This window comes from Lepisma saccharinum, chromosome 2, assembly GCF_977018435.1.
Source record: "Lepisma saccharinum chromosome 2, izLepSacc3.1, whole genome shotgun sequence".
Lineage (NCBI taxonomy): Eukaryota > Metazoa > Arthropoda > Insecta > Zygentoma > Lepismatidae > Lepisma > Lepisma saccharinum.
In genome coordinates this window covers 93,199,104-93,220,251 of record NC_139230.1, presented here as the reverse complement: position 1 = coordinate 93,220,251, position 21,148 = coordinate 93,199,104, and the positions used below count along the sequence as shown (strand labels likewise).

Here is a 21,148-nt window from a genome sequence, read left to right as displayed (position 1 = left end):
GACCGACCTGTCATTTCTCCTCTTTCGTCGGGAAAAAAACATAGCACTTACATGTTAATTTAATAGGAAAGTAATACCTTCTTAAAGTTTCTCATTTTTTGTCCCTCCACCTGGTTATCTTTAATTTGCAATCGATTTTGAAAATGTGAACAATAACACAAACTTAATAAAAAGCAATAATTACATAATATCTAACACTTATTAAAAACATTTCACCTATCTTCTAATTTCTTGACATTTTGAACCAGTCGTTAAAGGAATTAATTTGCTAGTTTATAAATGTAGCAAATTAATGTGTTTATATATGTTTATAAATATATATAAATAAATAAATTAATTATATTAATTAATTATTTAATAATTGACATATATTTCATGACAATTTATATATATATATATATATATAACCAAGGTTTCGGGCTTGGCCGCCCCTCAAAAAAATCCTGGGTACGGGCCTGACACCCTGGATTGCATTTTGTAGACTAACGAGGATCTAGCGTCTGGACTAACAGCCGGTATAATCCTCTGTAGGGCTCATCTTGAGTGCTGTCCATTTGTGCTTGCGACTGTCATTTCATCCATTTCATCTTATCGCCATCCATCCATCATCTTTGCGATTAGCCAAAAGTGGAAGAAAAGCGAAGTAAAATAAAGCAAATCAATGGACATTTCATGGATCAACTTGGACTCCCCGAAGATAAACTCCGAGTTGCCCCTATACAGTACCGTATTTCTGAAAAGAGATACTCACGGACAGGCTTCAAGGATTCGCGTAACGTGTAGTTTGTATACGATAGTTCAAGTGGGTCTACGAGGATGAGTGATGATTTGGTGTTCACAAAGAACACCAAAGCCCAGGTCGGGAACAATCAAGGGGTCGTCCCGCGTTTTATACCCGATGGAGGCACATAGTGGTTCGGATCCCACTTTAAACTGTAGGTCCAGTCCCGATTAGCATATCTGTGCATATAGTAAACTTAAAACAAAAACTCAAACAAACTCAGGCCAAGATTCGAACTCGGTGGTGAGGTCTAAAGTCAGCAACTTAACGTGCTCCTTCATCTTCTTCTTTTATTAAAGGAAAACTCCCGAGAGGGAACTTGCTCTGTCATTCTCTTCCTGATATCAATTTTACTTAATTCTCTACATTTTCATCTCGGTTGCAGACACAAACACCCATGTGTTACTCAGGACTCGAGCCTGGGGCCTTTGGCGTCGCAGCGTACTGTGATGACCACTTAGCAACGGAGGTCGACAACTTGGCCACCGAGTCGGTTACACTATTCTCGTATTCTTTCTGCTATTATCAACGCGATAAGTGCTGCTCTGGCAAAGTTTAATAGATTTGCCTTTCTTTTATCTTTATATGCAAATTAAAATGCTTGGTTTATCATTTTTCACGTCACGTTTACACCTTTGGAGCGCTCATTTACGTACTTTACAACCCGGAATCTGTCACACCAAAGGTGAGCGGAACCTACAGCCGATTTCACTCGCAGGAAGCATAAAGTAAAATAAAGCTCAAAACCCAACAATAAAATTGTAAGTGAACTTGACTTTATTATTCGCTGTTAGTGCTGGTTTTAGTAGGGAAGAATAGTGACATTCCTTTGAAATAAAATATAATTTTTCTCCAAATTCGTTTTATAGTTATCAAAGAAGAGTTATACTATTCTGAATAATCTCGAAAATCTACTTCTACAAAAAAATAAAAAGAAATGATAGATTGATTTGGTTTACTTTACGTCGCATTTCTGCCACGTTTGACTAATAGCACAGATGAGAATGCATGATGATATGATGAAGGGACACACCCATGTCCAGGCCGAGATTCGAACCCGGGACCCTTGGCGTCAGTGCCAATAGAAAGTAACTTGAGGAGGCAGGAAGTAGTATATTTAGGGCACAATTTAATTTCTTGCCTGTTGTGTTTTGGAAGGCGGGGAGGGCGGACTAAATAAAACTAATAATAAAACGTCAATTAGCATGAGACAATACGACAATCATCGTCCCTTGACAGTGGCCAGGGGCGGCTGAAGATAAAATTTTCAACCGGGCGAGGTGGATTTTTGGCGCCCGTCTATTTTTCACCCTGGTCCTCCTACTTCCACCTTCCTCCACTAAAAGACATGACCATGTTATATATTTACGGTTTTAATTACGAAAAATAATAGCCTTATATTAAAAATATTTTAAATAAGTGTTACTGTTAAATAACACATTAATTGTAATATTGTTTATGTAATACCTACATAATGACATCAAAGTTAGAGTAATATCTTGGCTTAAATTGCTACATGATTTTGCAATATACTTATGTTATGCAGCAGTAACTTCAATTAATTGTTGCCAACAATCAATCCAACTCTATCCTCTACAACGCAAGGACGCGCACTAGCTAAATATTATCCAGAAGCAAAATTGCTTTGTAAGTCCAAATTATAATTGCTTTAAAGTATTTGAGTAGAAAAACCTTAATTGGCTGAACAAATTTTATTAATTTTCAACATGTTTATGGTGAGCGGAATTAACGAAGTGTCACAGCTGACTTTAAGTCCAGACATTCGGAAGGCTTAACTGAAAATGTACTGAGAAGGGTGACCTGAGGCACTTATTGGAAATGACATAATCGCCTGGGTAATTTTTGCCCATACGTGTGTCCTTTCGAGTTAACGGTGGTGGTGCGTTATGGAAATCCACAAAACGTTTTTCGTGAAAAATCTGGTGAAGATAGGAATGATTAAATTAAGCATTTATTTCATTTATGTTAGATTCTATACATATTATTTCTGAAGATTGTGTTAAGGAGATTAGTCTTGATGTGTCGCGGTTCTGAGACAAAGTATTTTAAAGATATAAAAACTGTCGCAGAATAGAAGATAAGAAATATATTTAAAAATAATTTCAGTTGGCTTGAAAAGAATGAGGTGTTTGTAGTTGCTTTTTCTTTTACTCTATGCACTCTGAAAAGCAGAGTGTCAGTTTTGAAGAAAGTAGCGAGAGAAGTAAAAACAGATGAACTGAAGATCTTCGCCGGGAAAATACGTCCAAGGAACTCACGCTACCAAAGTACATTTAAAGAGGAAGGAGAAGGAAAGGCATCGGAACTGGTGAATAAATATTTTTTAGTACCTTAAATACATTAATTTATCATGAAAGTGATTCCACAGGAAGTCTTTGTTTTCCTGGCGTTGAACATTTATTGTGCAGAAATACATTTTTACGATATTTTTCACAATTATTATTAATAACAATAATCATAATATCGTTATTATCAATACTATTATTATTTAGTCTATTTCTGGGAATATATTTCAGTCTTCAAGTATCTGGCTTAGTATTATTGTGCTTCCAAGTGTTTATTAAAATAGACCATATATCATAGGTGCCGCCACTTTGGGGGGAGGGCAAGGCACTTTCTACCCCCCAAAATTCACGTATAAGGACACATTGTATTTATTTTTTACATAGATAAAGTATTGTTTATGCCGATTTTGTCCCCCAAAATTTATCTCTCTCATATATTATACTTTTTGTGTAAAAGGTCTAAATAATCAACCTCGGGTAAATTCTGGAGACCCAAACTAGTCCATTTTCCTTAAAATCACTACTCTTACACATTTGTATTGATTTAGAGGTCGAACAGAGCTCCAGATTTTTTTGGTATTCTGGATCATATAGCGGTTTAAATCCTACTTTAAACTGTACGTCAAGTCTCGATTAGCCTTTCTGTGTATAAAGATAACTTAAAAATAAACTCAAACAAACACACAGCCAAGCTTATTTAATAAGTAATATGGTCTTGGCGCCATTCAAGGAAGGGCGCTCTGGTTTGGCGCCCGGCCCTAAAAGTGGTGTGCCCAAGGATTGGAACAAAACTTGCCTCTTTTGGCGCAGCGTTCATAAAAAAAAAAAGAACGCTAATTGCAGTAAAATATATCAAAATGTATGACAACTAGAAAACCACACACACAAAGAAGACAACTCCTTACGAAAATCATGGGCACGCCACTGCCTCTTGACATCTAAAGGACTTCTCCGATGGATCAATGGTAGCGTACCCGCCTTGTAATCAAGGGGTCCCGAGTTCGATACCCGGTGGAGGCACATATTGGCTCGGATCCTACTTTAAATTGTAGGCCCAATGCTTATTAACCTATATGTGCATAAAATGGACTTAAAACAACAATTCAATCTAGACATCTAAAATGAAGTGATCGCCCCCTGAAGGGTAGGGACAGGAACAATAAAGGGAACCGATATAATTTCTTAATCAGAGTATTTAAATTGTAGATTTTTGTATTTTATCTAATTTGCTACGGTATATAATTATATTATTCGAATATTATGAATATGTATAATTTCATGTGAATTATGGAGAGGTATTTGTAATAATAATAATAATGCACGTAATAAATGTTGTGTATGACACGAAATGAAATCAAAATGCATGTTTACATCGATGAAATCAATATTTTATATATTCTTGCGAATAAAAATTCAACCCAATTAACTAAAAGTCATGTCTTATTATTCCATTCATAGCGAAAGCCAAAAGTACATGTTATTTTAAATTCTAATGAGCAAACGCTTTTCAGCATTAAAAATGTTTATGATAAATTAGTTTACTTTCGTTGTTCCATGTTATTCGAAATTGAATTAAAACACTTTTTTTTTTTTTTTGCTATTACCTAACGTAAACTGATCGATCATGTAGAAAATGCATTTGCACCACACGTGCATTTCATGCTTACACAAGACATTTAGTAAGCTGCTTAACTGCGAAGTTGGTTATTTTTTTCCTAAAATAAAATCGACTACAACAAACGAAGTACGTAATAATTTTAGCAAACCATAAAATAATATGTAAATATTTAACAACTAAAATTAACAGGAAATAAAAGTAGAACGCTGAATCGACTTGCACCGTTAACTCGATTTTTTGTTGTACTCTACATTGTCTATAAAGCCATACAAGTGTCAGTGCATTTTCTTTAAAATGTATACGAAAAATGAGATTCAAAATTCCAAATTCAAAAAGTACGAACGCTGCGTTTACAAATGAGTACTTCCCATAACACTTCTCCGCTAGGGCGAAAGGCTAGCAATGACCTCTGGGAAAGCTGAAGGAACTAATTTCTTATTGTCATGAATCTCGATATTACGACGCTGGGTTTATGCCTCCGAAGCATGTACAGTTAATGAAATCTGTGGCTATATATCATATACGGAATGAAGTATAGCTCAATACTTATTTCAAATGCAGAATATATCCATTTCATCTAGAGAGCAACAAACGAAGGAACTACTACGTCGCTGCGAACGTATGTCGAATGTGGAGTGATACGGCAACACCAGTATTTGGCGCGTCTCCTACTGTTGAAAGTGAGATAAGTGTGTTATTGTTGTGAATTTATATCGAAATATGATGTTTGTGAATTTTACAACTACGGAAAACATGTTACACTATCATTGGATCAAGACCGGCGGGAAAATTACGAGAAGTGTCGATATGGGGAATATATAAGGTGCGTATACTTCATTTGTTGACGGCTGGTGTATTATAAGGGAAAATAATGTGTAAACATTTATGCGAGTTCTGTGGTTTTGACAGTGGTTTTAATTTGTTCTAATTGAAATGGTTTTGTGCTGTTAGTGGAGTGTATTCTGTGGAAAGTAGTGGAAAGTGTAGTTACTGAACATCGAGAATTTCAAATCTTATTCCGTCCCGGGCTATACAGTGTCCTGTACACACAGTAATGGCAGCTCTGGTGGCAAAAATATGAATCAATTCGAATTTTCGTGTTTACGATTTCAATAGTATATTGAAAAGTGAGAGAGCTTTTTTGTGGCGCTGTAGTAGGACAACAGACAGAGTATCACAGGTAACAGTTATATCTCGACTAAGAAGTACAGTGTGATTTGTTATTTGTAAACGGCTTGCAAAATCTGTGATCTTACGTAACTCGAATTTTGGCCGCTAGATGGGGTGAGGCAGCTGTAGCAACAGCGACAAAATGGGAGTCATTGACATAATGGCTGTGTAGCTTGCCAATGAAGTAGTGAACGAATATTTAAAAGTATCCAACATATTATGATAACCTGAATGAGATAGGTGAGTTACAATGTCCAGGAAATATATTACTGGGTCATACTCATACAGTTGAAAGTTATAACATTGCCCTCGTACGTGTTTCCTGTTATGTTGCATTTGAAAGCACTACTTTTAGTGACCCTTCAACAATTGATAAATAATTTTGAATGCCTCATGTCCCAAGTATATACACATGTAGGCAGTGGCCAGAACTAACTGGAATATGAACTGTCAATAGTGACCGTTTAATAAGAATCAATACTTGTACTTTGCCCTCAAATGTTTAACGAGCAGGCAGCTTGCAGTAAAGCTGTCAAACAATTTAAAGTAAGCTGTAATGCACGCGATCGCAGTCAACAGTAGGGACAAATAAATTTAATTACATAATTTAGCATTACCTGTTACGTAAATGTTTTCGATCGATTGTGTTTGCATTCGAGATGCAAGGCACAATTATAACATTCGCCTTTTCATTCAGAATATAGATATCGAGTATCAAGAATTGTTTTATTACAATTCTTGTTTACATACAAGAGTACAGTACAAGAGTACTGGTAAAATGCACGTATGATACAGAATTGTTAGTAAAATAGAAATCACAATGTATATCGAAGAATACATCATCTGTACACTGCTGTTTCAAAATATAATGAAAATGTAAACTTTCACTCATTGAGGGTAAATTTGATTAGTCACTTATCCCTTAGTACCTCAAGTACAGTGATACATACATATTTGGTAGTGGCAGTAATACAAGAAATGAGGATCTTGTGCAAAATAGGCTTATGAAACTGCATTGCTAGTTTGTCATTATTTTGCTTTTCAAATTGGATTCTAGTTCTTTTTGTGTATTTCATTTGTTTCGATTGCATTTTTCTTGTGCAAGTTTCCAACAGTTCCTATTGCTATGTCCAAATTTCATGTAATAGAAATGTGTTAGTATGTCACGTAAATGACTAACATGAATGTCACTTTGGACAACAATATTTCATCCTATTCTTGTTTCTGTTTTAGTGAAGTCACTACAGAAAAGATTTATTTTTAAAACAAGCAAATTTATAGTTCACTGGAATGTTGACAAGGCTATCATACATGCAGTTTTCTGGTTTTGTTTTAATTGAAAATTATTCTTTGGACTGGTTTGATGGCGAATGCTTCTGGACAAAACTTGAGAATTGTGGATTTTTGTAGGCAACAAAATCATCATCAAGGTTGGTCTGATTTCTTCATGTATTTGGGGTGTTTGTAGAATTCAAATATGGTAAGTAACATGCATTATTTCCTTTTGTTATTCTTACTAGGAGCATTTTTGGAAAACTTGCTGGGATTTATATTGGAATGTTGTAACAGGTGATTGAATCTAATTGTTCCATTATCTACATGCGTTGTGAAATTGTGGCTACCATGTTTGTTTGTAATGAATTATGATTCCCGGAAACTGAAAGTTTCACTTAAAATCTCATTACACACATCAGAGGTTCTAATCAGCAGGTAGGTTTAAGTACAAAGAAATAACCTGTTTGAGAGGCTGGGGTGGGGGAGTCTGAGGCTTCTTGTTCTTCAGTGACATGTTAACTACAGTTTCTTTTCCTTCGTTTATAGAACTGCATTCGTTATTTCATATTACAGTTGTGACATAGTTGTCCTCATGATATTGCAACCGAATGGTTCCCAAAGCATTGCTGTTACCTTCACAGAATTAGGAAATAAGGTGTTTATTATTTCACTAGTGCATTTTGATTATCCTGTTAATCTCATAGATTTGGATTTTTCTGTTCAGACATTAGCAAAGGATTTGTACAAGAAAGACAAAATCTGCAGGTCTTTCAAGTAAACAAGGTTTTTGCTGTAACTGATTAAGAGAGAACAGCAATAACTTGTGATATCTGTGCGCATTAGTAATTTGGGGAGGGGGTGTATTTTATTGGGAAGGGATTGGTGACATAAAGTAGTATTTACAATGTCAAGTCTATATCTTTGCCTTGAGGGAACATGCACACTAATGTAGCAGCTATGTGCTGCATATTGTTGCATGCTATTAATTTTTTAAATGTGCAGAGAGAGGATTCACACTGAGGTCTTATAGTTCTCTTCTACTTCAGTGTGAATGCTTCCAGTGGTTTCTGCACATTTCATAAATAAATAGCGTGCACTATACTTCCAGGAAGCATGTAGCACATAGCAACTACTTTGACGTGTGAACTTCCTAAAATACATGTTTATTGAATAATCATAGCATATTTTAGTTACATGTTGCATGCAAATATTGTACATTCTATCCAGTTAATGTTATATAGCACTCTTGTTATCTTTTTTGTTTGGTTTGAATTTTGAAAAATACATGAATAGTTAATAGTTGATTTTAGAATTCTAGCAAACAAGTGTTGGTAACCCATGCTTAATACTATTTTCTTCCTATTTGTTTATAATTTCAAATTAAAGCTTGCAAGTTTTATCACTGATACATTTATTGAATTTCTTACATTCTGCTATAAGTTGGTGCCACTGATATCCTATTGCCTTTGCACTTCCTGTAACAGTAGAGTACTACATTGTTGCAACAGTTGTAGCTGGGGGCGTTAAATCAGTATCATTTGTGTTGATGTAAAAGTTGAGATGTGAGTAATCAATATTGTCATTGGTAAATAATAGTACTAGCTGGGAAACCGTGTATTTGTCTTGAGTTTCTTCTCTCTCTGATCAGTGGACATCAAATACTGGAAAGCATGTAAATGATCAAAACTGTGAACCAATGGCTATTTTTATGAGTGACAGGAAGGCTGCTGGTTTTGTGCCAAGGTAGGCATTGTTGGCGAAAGAAAGTTCGGCCCAAGTTCTTTTTGTTTTATTGCAATTTCATCATGCTACGAATGGAATTTTAACATGGTTCAATTTTGATTTACTTCTGTTAACACATACTGTGGGTTTTAGCAATTACTGAAGGATCGGAACTGTTACCGAAAGTTCTTGTATCTTCAATATTTGGCACCATTTACCTTACTTTTTCCAATTTCTCCAGACTTTTTTTTAATCCATCCATATTAATTTTTGGAAGGGCATAATGCATTACATACACTGTGTAGTATGTATACTAAAAGTAATTGACATCATGGTAATGTAAATTAGATTGCTTGACCTCACTACTATCCGTGACAAAAATATTGAACCCTCGGTTTGCGTGCTTGTAAAATTGTAGTCAATTTTAATTGTAATTGGGAGGAAAAAAAGTCAAATATACCTCATTGTAAAGCTACAAGTGTCTGCTTTTAGACAAAAGCAAGACAAAGTGATTTTAACTCTCTCCGTTTTCTATTCAGACAAAAATGTTCGTAAAAAGTAGTTTTTTCGGGTGTTTTTTCCATAAGTCGAAGTCAATTGTGTGTAGCTTCATGTAAAACCGTCGTAAAAATATGATTGTTTTTGTGATTGAACCTTGTTTATGTGGAAATATCTCAGCCAAATATAATGGTACTATCATCTGTGGAACAGTCACAATTAATGATTAATTATGATGTTGGAATCTCGGTAATTGTCAGCTTAATGGTCATGAAATGCATATCAAAATGATGGCCATGGAATAAAAATCAAACTTCCATATCTCATTCTTGCACACTGCCCAAATTGAAAACAACAGAGAGAATTGTTTTTCTTGACAACCGGTTCCCGCGCAATTCACATCATTGCTAAGTACGCATGTAGAGTGTTGCCAAGCATCACCGCTTGCCCTTTAAACTCCGCATGCAAGGAGCTTTGGCACAGGAAATGAGCCAAAACAATGTATTGTGCAAAGGAAAGCATTGTAGAGATGCCGAAATTTTCTTTTGCCACTTCTGTGTTTTCATTCCTGCCATGAATGATTGCCTGAACTCCCACATAGCCATAATGATTCTTATGTGCATTCTATCCTGGCAGTCGGTCTCTCACAAGTCCGCGTGTTTGTTCGTACGCACTGTATTGAGTAATGGAGGTTCTGTGAAGTGATTTATTTGTTGCATGAAAATGGCAAGACGGTAATATCATAGTGGTGGAAAAGAAATTATAGTCAGTGCCAAGAGGTATTTCAACCAGGGGAAACGAATAGGCGCATATCACGACATAAACCAAGGTGTCAAGTGCACGGCGGAATGTTTAGGGGTTATGTCAGCACAGTATGTAAAGAAAAAGGGAACAACAAACATTTGCATCGACCCAATATTTTTTTGGGAGAGTTTTTCGAAGGTGTGGTGAGAAGAAAGATACAAGACTTTTATTTTAATTATCCAGTTCAACAGAATCCATTATGAACAGCATTTTATACTTTTACCATTCACTCATATTTATTGAAAATTTATTAATCTTTTTAGTCTTTTGTCTCTCTTAATGAACCCACAACTCCTTGCTTAAAGTGGGATCCGAACTACTATGTACTGGGTACCGAAGGAGACGATGTTCATTTGAAGATAAAAGCTAGAAAAAATGGGGGGGGGGGAAACCTGCAGTACAGCAGTACTCCATTTGCAATATGATAAATATTTCATTCATTATTTTATGCTGTGACAATACTTTGGACCGGCTCAACGTAACACACTTGCTCGATTCTCGCAGCGAAGCGGCAACGCTGTGTAAGTCGCCTGCTGCCTGCGGAGTCTTGAGATTGACCGCACTCCACCATACGTCATGCACCCGTTTACCATATTAGGAGTGTGAAAGAATAATTAATATCTGGAACCATATTTGATGTACACACACCAAACTTCTAGAATTTGATCAAATGCGTTATATCAACAGTTTTTTCCAATTCCATTGAATTTGTAATTATGCATTTCAAGTTTGCACGTTTCCCTAAAATGTCAATTTTTGAAGTATCTAGTAAATATGTGCATTTGATTTTTTCTACAAAGGTGCAAAAATAATCCAACTTGAAATACACAAAATCTTAAAATTTTATGTACAGTTGATTATAAACTGTATGGTGTTAAGTTCCCCATTCGTGAACTACATTTTTCAGTGAATTTTTCATTATAGCAAGAAAACAAAGTTAAGAAAATATTCAGATAATGCTTATTAGGCTTATTACTTTTGTGAATTTATACAATATCATAATATTGCTCTGTGCTAATTTTCCTTGCATAATATATGATGTGTATTGTACTGGTGACATTTGTGTTTTCTTTTCTTTTGGTGATTATATTCTCAAATACTTTGACAGATATGAAGGTTATAAACAAGTGTGATAACATATTCAAGAATTTTAAATATTTTTTAAAAAAAATAATTTCAGTAAGTTATATTTCAAGTGTTATGGGCTAAAAAGTATTCCAAAACATTGCATTTTTGCACCACATAGGCTCAAATTAATTTTTAGGCAGTTTTTGCACAGTTCACGAATTGTGGCCACTGTACACACAGCACCTCTAGCATTTGCATGTTCTCAATATCACTTTCCACCTTTTTTCTATTTAAAAACAACTGCCTATAGTTGATGTGTCAGGGTCGTGAAGCAGGTTCACACACCAAAATGGTGGCAACTGACCGATCAGATGATAAACTCGTTTCGATGTTTCTAGAATGGGATCAAGTGCTGAACTGTCTTCGTGCAATGGAATTTTCCAATGATCCTTTTCCAATCCGAGTTTAAATTTTGATCTTCGTTGATGCACATGGCATTAATCTTGATTCAAGCCAGAACTCTTGATTTTGCAGCACTAATCAGTATCAACATGGTCCTACTTGACCAAATAATTTGACCTTTAAACATGTCACAATGCAAAGATGAATGAAAATGAGATTACTTTATGTATAGTCTCCTTTACTGTGCAGGCAGAAGTAGATAGTAGATGGCCACATTTGTTGCACTCAAATGAGTAAGGAACAGGGTACCGTCCTGTGTTTTGCATGTAAGTGCAACAGACAGTGGCATAGCGTTATAGTACGCCCGGCGTTCCCTGATTTAAAATTTCAAAAATGCGTAAATGCTGTAAATATAAAGTAAATCTTGTCTAATTTCATATACGTTTGACCTTCATGGCATTATAATAGTTATTTTTCACGATCTGCTTGCAACACTCCACTAACAACACTCGTTCTAGCATTTTTTTCAATGCCTTTCCTGGCTGGATGCCGGGCAGGTTCGGCGTAAATAACTCTATATTCCTTGCTGTCTCTCTGGAGGGAAAGCTTGGATCTCTAAGCATGCACGCAATGCTCTCCCGTACGCCAGCGTATGGAGCAGAGAGCTATGTGATTGGTTCTAGGGTTCACGTGATCCTTCCTGCCTTCTGAAGCAGACGACAGCGGTAGAATTCCTACCTGGTTCTTCGCGCTCATGCCACTCGTGCTATGTGATGCAACAATTCACAATATTGACTGACGTAACTTTACCAAACTCAATTATACCATTTCTTAATGACCACTGCATTGTATAATTTATCGCACGAACACAAATAAGTTGGTGAAGTCCTCGTGGTAAAGTTCAGCCTGTGGCTGCTCTACCACTAGACCCGCAAAACTATTCTTTTTTTTTTGTTATTATTTTTTCGTTGGTATCTAACTGCTTAATATTGGGTCAATGGAAATGTTTAGCATTCATTTGAAAACTCTTAACATCGAATGGTCTGTGGACAAAATTATTTTAAAATGTTTATCACCATTCTCAAGATGCAATAAATAGTGGTCTGAATTACTAATCGGCACTGTTACATCAGTAGAGTGTACGATAGATGGATCATCCACCCACCTCCGTGTCAGTGTGTTTTGCACAGTGCACCAAGAGGACAGAGGTCCCTGGTTCGAATCCTGGCATTAGCACAGGTGTTCTTTATGAGTGTCCCTTCATAAATATCATATTCATATTTGCGATTAACCAAAAGTGGTAGAAAAGCGAAGTAAAATAAACCAAATCAGTCATTCGTTGGATCACCCATTACAATGACGTCTACTGTTGTTCAGACGTGCTTGTGATTCAGGTAGGTTTTCTAATGACTTGCATCATACCGAAAAGTATAAAACACCAGAGTTCAAAACATTTGTTGCTCAGTGAGGCATCTCACTTTTTATCTAAAACATGCATGGATGATGTTTTATTGAAAACCCAGCTGACTTCAGGCAAATAAACAATACCTGTGGCGACTAATTCCATAAGTAAATTATTAAGCAAAAAGGGCCGACCCTTCCTTGGACTTGGGCGTTCCCACCCAAAATGCCCATGCTACGACACTGGTAACAGACATGTGCTTCATTTATCCACATTTAGAGGTGAGCAGAACAAATCTGAACATTGTATTCATTGTTGACACCTCAGGTTCAACTGCATAGAAATTAGTTCTACACACCTACCAATGTCGCCCTTTTTTTTTCTTTTTTTGAAGGATCTGTGTTTACAGTCTGTTATGAGCTTGTCTCTACTCTGCTCCTCTTTTCTATATTTTCTTGATTAAAGTCACCAATTTTTGCACATCAACTACTGCATGGTTGCATTGAGTGAGAACTGGCCCTTTTCATATACATATTAACGTTTCGAACCCCATTGCAAATTTGTCACTGGAACATACTGGGATTTCTTTCTGCAAGGCACTTGTGATGATTTACAACTCAATTTCCAATTTATGAACTAGGGTTGTATCCAGTGGTGTAGCAAAAGGGTGGGCGACTGCCCAGGGCTTTGCATTTGAAGGGGCCTCATGTCCCATGGGGTTGATATGAAAAATGTAATAAATAGAAGTGGACAATAAAATTGAAACATTCTGTTTTTATCTGGCTTTACAATTTTATTCAAAGTTATAATTTGAATGAATTCATTAAATCGTAGGCGTAACATACAGGCTCTAAGCAGCGGCGATGCTGCGATTAATTATCTAGTGGTGCGGAATGAAATTGAGGGGTTGTGGCAATGTTGAAAATAAGAAAAGAAAAAAAAAAACATTAATCTTGCGTAACATGCAAATATGTTTTAGCCACTACGTCAAATGCCAATCAACTTTTAATAGGCATCTATGAAAGTATACCAAGAAAACTAAAGACTATCAACAACATTTTTCATTTTTGCTCCATTTTAGCCCAACTACGACATACGTAGACATCCTGAGATTTTTTTTCCAAGTAGAGGACAGCCAGGAATTTTTTCACGGGGACAAACGAGGCATATTTTTCCGCTAAATGTGTTTGAGTGTCCATTCAGCAATTTCATCATATCACTCTTCACCATCTTCGCAAATTAGCTAAGAGTGGTACAAAAGGCGAAGTAAAATAAAGCAAATCAATTGATACAAAAAGAGGCGATGAATAGCATTTTTACGAAATATCAAGTTGTTTCTCGCACTGCAGAATGTTGTTATCCAATTTTTAGTCTTACTTTGCTCATGGCACGACCAGTAATGACCAACACAAAAATATGATACAAGAAAATATAATGTAATATAAATAGGCCAGTAATTTGTCAGTATTCAGTCAGTTCTTTTTTGTCAATTAAATCAGTAATGTTTTCCATTTGACCATTTTCAACCCCCTGAAAATGGCATGCATTCCTGTATGACACTGAGGATTAATGGTTAACTGATGAAATAGATCAAGGAACAATCACAATGATTCAGCATTCAGAGTCCACACCTAACTTAAGTGTACCCAAGGTTATATTCATATTTATGTAATATATTTGTCATTATTGGGTAATGCTGCCCCTTCTCTATTATGAACATTAACTGCTCTCTTTCTTCTGTGCATTGTGCAGAGATTTTATATTTCAGAAATTCAATGATATATATTTTTTAGGTAAAATCTTGTAAGTGAAAAATTTTATGACATGGGAGCAAGAAGATTAAATGTACGATGTATAATGCAAGAAAATGTAATATTGAAACCTCATTCTACATATGTAACACAGCCCACACAAGAAATTCTCAGAAAATGACTACGTACTTCATGTAGCTTGCCCAGGAATTTCATGATATCAACTTCATAGAACAAAACTTCATCTTCTCAGTCATGTGTGTACCTAGAATCATAATTTTTCACATAGGTAAAAAAAAATGCAAAGTGTGAATATCAGCAATGTGAATTACAGCTAGATAAAAGAAAAAAAAACATTTATGGGGAGGGGTAATGAAATTCAACAGTATGATGAAAATATTTCTCCTATTTTGCAGTTTGTGTAATGAGTGTAAAGGTTCTTTTCTTATAATGGCATCCTAACCAGGGAGGTGCAGTCTGGCGTTCGGAAAAGTTCGGAACCATTCGTAAACCTCCACGGATGACGTCAGCCACGGGACATGTCAAAGACGAGCACCAGCAACGGCATAGGAATTCACACTTCTTCCGTGTTTTCGGAAATAAATTTGTTATAAAATTGAATGAATGTTCTAGCGTGTGTGTGTATAAATAAATGTATATGTATAGAGCAGACTATATCTAATAAACTGTGTCGCTGAAAGTTAACTATCAATAGAATTACATGTAATGAAAAGCGCGAAAACCGGCTCGGAGGTGGAGCAGAGAGGTTTGTTCAGAATTTTCTATTTGAGTGGTGTAAATTCGTGTTTATGGGGGTGGAAAGTTATACTTAGAGCCAAAATTACCACAAAGTTGTCCTTTTTAAAACATTGTGTGGGGTGTTAGGGCGAAGTTGTTGGATAAATCACTGGGGCCGAGACATTACAACTTCATGTTTTATAATCCAAAAGTTGCTTTTTTAGCACTTTCATCCTGTAGTGTCTGCAGTTTCTTTATTTGTTCTTCAGCACATTTTAATTTCTTTTTCAGAGTTTCCAACACACTATCTTGTTGGAGATTGGGTATATTGGGTATATTTCCAGTACTCAAAGTCTCTGAATTATGTGCCATGCAAATTCTTTTGCGAGGAGACAACTCTTCAAGTGTGTCCACTGCTCGCTTTCGAATCTGACGTTTATTGGCACGTAAACTCCGATCAATTATGCCATTTGGCTATTGAACACTACTACAATTCACCACACAACCACGCAAATTTAAACATGGTACAGCGTTTCTATTAAGCTCCGGTCTACGGGTAATAATACTCAGCAGTTCTGCTTTTAAGCTCCGTTCGTAATCGGCAAACAGAAAATGCGATGAGTACACTGTTGCTGTTTTGGTGTTAACAGGATCTAATCTCTTCACTTTGAAACCCACATCTTGCACGTAATCGGATCCTTTAGGAACGAAAAATAGCTTACACCCAGGCACTTATCCAGGAATTCCTTTCGGGAATGTATGTTTAAGGCCAGTGGTGGCAATTTAGTTCTAAAACGGGGGCGGGGGGGGGGGGGTGCAAGGAAAGTTTACTTTCTCTTGGTAGACAAGGCTTGGCATTAAGAGTACATAGTGTGGAGGCAAGAAAATGGGGAGCAACTATCCCCTAAATCGTCGTCACTGTTTAAGGCTCTCATTTTAATCAGAACGTGAAATCGGGACATTTTTTACCACTCGACTCCTGTTTCCATGCAATAACTTTGTGTGCAGGATCCATCTCAGTATGTGTGTTTATCAATTTCTTCTGATCAGGATCAAACCATCTGTGTACCACAAGTGCTTTTACGAAGCTGTTACACATACACGAAATGGACAATCCACTCGACAACGCGAGATTCAAGCTGTGGGCTGCGAACTGGACACAGACAGTTCTCGAATATTTCTCTCTGATTCGAGCCTGAACACTACTAATGTGTCTTGTACTCCCATGTTTGCAGCTCTTATAAAAGCAGAAACCCACCAAATTGTTCATATTCATGCCTAAGCACTCGCAAGTGTTCAAAATTGTCTGTCACAGCTTCCGCAGTCTTCTCACACATCGGCACGAAACAAAGGAAGTCTTCTAGAATACAGTTAGATCGCGAAACAATTAATGCACAGTGAAAACCCTTCCGTTCCCAACACATCTAATGTTTCGTCTCCCAATATAGTTAAGTGCTTACTTATTTATATCCAGTGATGTGCCCAAGGGAGGGTTGGTGGGGTCATAGCCCCATTTGAACGTCAAATACAGAAAAAGATGGCAAAATGAGGACTGACCACCAAAAATAGTATATGTAACCACTCTCCCTTCCGAAAATCCTGGGAACGCCACTCGTTATCTCGGACACATTTTTTGAAATCAAGTCCCCAGAAGTTTTTTTATGATTTCGTATTGGAGACTGAAGTAAAGCTCCTTGTACACGATCAAATAAATCATGAACAAGTCCTTGAATTGAACGCATAAAAGGAAATGAAGTCAGAAACATCGCAATTTTTCTCATTGGATCCAAGGTCCGGTCAAAGTATATCTATTTAGGAATGGTTCTAATTAACGCATATTTATCCTCATTATATTCTAGAATGCTCCGCAGATAAACGATTCATAGATATTGCCAGTAGTTCGACTCCTCTTATTCAAGAACATTCCCTCTTGCGTCTTCCAGAGATTAGAAATTCCAACGAATCGCCCTACGTGTGGAGCTACCTTTGTTGTGCAGCTTCCAAATAGTGACAAGTCTCAACATAGTGCTCAAGTTCACTGCGACAACACTGAAAGCTCAAGTAAAGTTTACGTGCAATATTATCAACAACAGGGTAATTCTCCGTCTTGCTTTCATAAGTATTTCTCTCCTTAAATTATCGTCACATTATTCAAGAAGATAAAAACCTAATTTTATGTAGTGTAAACTGAAAAATTACCTGAGGGGACTCGAGCCACCTGATTCCCATCCTGGATACGCGCTAGTAACAATAACAGGGTTATAGAACATTCTCAGTCATATTATTGACGAAGCCGAAAGCCTAATTTTATCTAATGTAAACTGAAAAATTTCCTGGAGAGAGAGGGGGTCAAGCAGTGGCGTCTCCTGACCCTGAACTTCAGGCGTTGGCAAAGAAGGAATGTTAACCCCTCCCCCTCTCATTTCTGTGAGCCAATATTACAAATTTTCTCCGTACCTTTTTGGTGTAAATTTATAAATATTTAGAAAGCATTAAATTACATAAATTATTTTAAATGAAGTAGATACTTCATTTAAAGTATTAATGTATTTGAAGGGTAAGGAGAAAATTAATATGTTCAATACTTCGCCATACAATTAATTTTTAAAGCACGAGTTTGCAACCAGAGGGGTTGGTGGAACTCCTACCTATCACCCCTAAAAAAAAACCGTGGACATAAGAATGACCCGTTCATTGCAAAATCGCTCAAATGCACATTCCCGGTTTTTCCCCTTACCCTTCATTTATCCTTCCAAAAAGTAAATTTTGAAAAATCAACTGCTTATTACTTACAGTTACTTGAATTCCAGCTCTATTCTTCTTTCTTTAGAGAGAAATGCGCTGATCAACGCTTCATAAAATTCGGATTTATCCCCTTCTCGCAGCTTCGAAAGTAATTCTTTCTGGATGGAGATAAGACTTAAATTCGTCATCCGGTTCTGAGTAGAGTAGATCGGCAGAATGTGTGGATCCTCTTCAGTGACGAGAACGATCTCTCGACAGATGACGTCGTGGAAGGAATTGTTGCGTTAAACACTGCTAATTTATATATTTCTGTAAACTCACCCACTAGATTCGTGATAATTTACAATCTCAATTGGTGTTTTCTCTGATCTTTCAGTGGAAGCATACCAAACATAAAGTTCATTCTTCTGCAGTTTGGTTAAATTAAACACTGCCATAAATTTCCTACAATTTATGTACGAGATGGTGAGGAAAGTTTTCTCTTTTATTCAAGTAGCCCCGTTTTATGGGATTTAGTAAATCAAAATATTGCAATTTTTCAAATGATGCGAATCTAATTGTTATCTGGTTGCTGATATCATCAATGATTTCAAAGTAAAGCATCCGGCAGTGGTCTTTCTGTGATTCGTTGTTCAATCGCCTCCTTTTCATTTCAACAACCTCTTCCTCTTCTACTGCACCAGTTATAGAATTCCATAGTGTTTCGAAATTCTCACTTTACTTTTTCAGCTGTTGTTGAAATTCAGTTATTTTATTACTGCAATACAAAATATCAACATTTTTAGACTGCAATATACTGAATAATACGTCTGAAAAGGCAAGCAAGTTGGATAAAACCTTTTTTAAAAATATATTTTCGAAATCCTTCAGGAAGCTAGAAAATCCTCTTGGCGTCATTGCAGTCAAATGATCGAAGTCTCCACTTTCACTAACATGTTCAAAAAACATAAGCAGTGCTTCTCTGTTGTCATTGATTGTCATTGACTGTCCACACTAGCCTAGAGGTAAAATTTCATCTGGTAGGAGCTAATGACGGGAGCTTTCTGGACATGAAAGCAGAAAGTTCGTGTAACCTCTTTGGAGAATGAGAGAAAAACGTAGACAGTGATATAAGACCACAAAAGAACACCTTAAGCTCTTTGTTACATTCTAACGATTGTTGCAGCACCAAGTTCATGACGAACATAACAATGCGTAAAAAAAAGCTTTCGGATAATTTTCCAAAACTTTGCTTTGAAGGCCATTCAAATCACCACTCATTACAGAATATCCATCGTATGTCTGGGCAATTAATTGATCCCCACACTTATATTTATGCATTATTTCAGTCACGTGACTAAAAAGAGCTCCTGCAGTTTTATCGGCGCTCATGTCATGAAATCCAAGAAATCTTTCAATGACTTTTTTCTGTGAGGCCGAAAAAAAACGTAACTCTGTTGACACCTGAGATTTTTTGCTAATGTCTGATGTTTCCTCAACCATGATAGCCACAAAGTCTGTGCTTTGAATTTCATTGTAGATTTCATCTCTCAGAACATCCGAAACTGAATTTATTAAATAATTTTGAATGCCTGCCGAAGTACCGCGAAAAACCGTAGAATTTAATAAATGTTCTTTTAATGAGGGATCAAACTCGGCACTTGCAATAAGGAATTCCATGTAATTGCCCTTATTTAGAGATGCTACATTTTCCTCATGGCCTCGGAATGGCAGCTCTTGCTTTGCTAAATAGCAGACGGCGTTAATCAACCTCTTTAATATTTCCCTGTTCTCTCTTACTTTTTCATTGTGTAGCTCTGTTTCAGCTTTTCGTTGAGTATCCAAAAGAACGTCAATTCTAGTAGGAGTGGCAACAAAACTAGAAACTATAAAGATGCAATTCATACTCGCTGTGTTTTCTCACTGCAGTATTGACTCAATATCTTTATAGTTTCTTTAAATTCTATTGAGATGATTCAAATCCGCATACCCTTGATAAGTCCCAACACCTTTTTTAGTCTAGAATAATAAACATGTCCAACAGTAAAATTTATTCACCACATCACACCCGCAAAGCCAGTCTGAAATTTCATAGAGTTCTTTTCGAAAATGTCTCTCAAAACCTTTTCCAGCACAACTTTTTCCTTCAACACATGTTGACATCGTGAGATTCGGGCATGGTCGACTATTGTCAATCACTTGTTTCTTCTCTGAATACGAAAGCGAAGAAAATTAATTATTTAAATACTTTTGCACAACACTTTCACTATTCTCCATCTTAAAATAATCACATCACTTCACACCACACGTTTAAAAAATAATGCACAACACTTCCACTATTCTCCATCTTAAAATAATCACATCACTTCACACCACACGTTTAAAAAATAATGCACAACAATCAGGAGCAAAACAACGCGGAACGCGGGGCGAATGAAAGCCAAATCGTTGGGAACAAATACAACGCCTTGAGAAGGTAACCATGCTGGTGGGTGGCAGGGTGCGCATGCGCGGTCATCCTATGTTTTGGCAGTGGTAAGACGTTGTATTTCCTCTCCAACGCCCTGGCAGTGCAGGACCGATCTGCCTGCCTGACAACCACTGCACGCTGCGCCGCGTTCGAAAACTACCGGGCGCTCGAGACTGACAATTGAAAAAAACCCGCTCAAAATCGTAATTTATAAAAGTACAGGTACTTTCTTCTTTATTTCATTTTCCTTTGGCCGTTGACACACGACTTACACACCCAGAGAAATCGCCACTGGGGTCAAGCCCCCTATACCCCACTTTGGATGCGTGCTATTATTAATAACAGGGTTACAGACCATTCTCCGTCTTGCCTTGATAATTATTTCTCTCCTTAAATTATCGTCACATTATCTTATTTCA

General features: G+C 36.6%; 1 protein-coding gene across 4 annotated transcripts in view; it reads left to right on the top strand.

Annotated features, from left to right (window-relative positions):
• Positions 1-5,298: 5,298 nt before the first annotated feature.
• The window catches only part of Nipped-B (Nipped-B cohesin loading factor), a 293,544-nt gene continuing 277,694 nt past the window's right edge, over positions 5,299-21,148 (top strand). For 2 of the 4 annotated variants that reach the window (XM_083117505.1, XM_083117503.1), the window contains exon 1: positions 5,300-5,528. The gene's annotated coding sequence lies outside the window, so the exon portion shown is untranslated. Of the gene's footprint in view, positions 5,529-6,013; positions 6,116-21,148 lie in introns of those variants that run through there. The other 2 variants (XM_083117506.1, XM_083117504.1) reach the window with 2 other exon arrangements.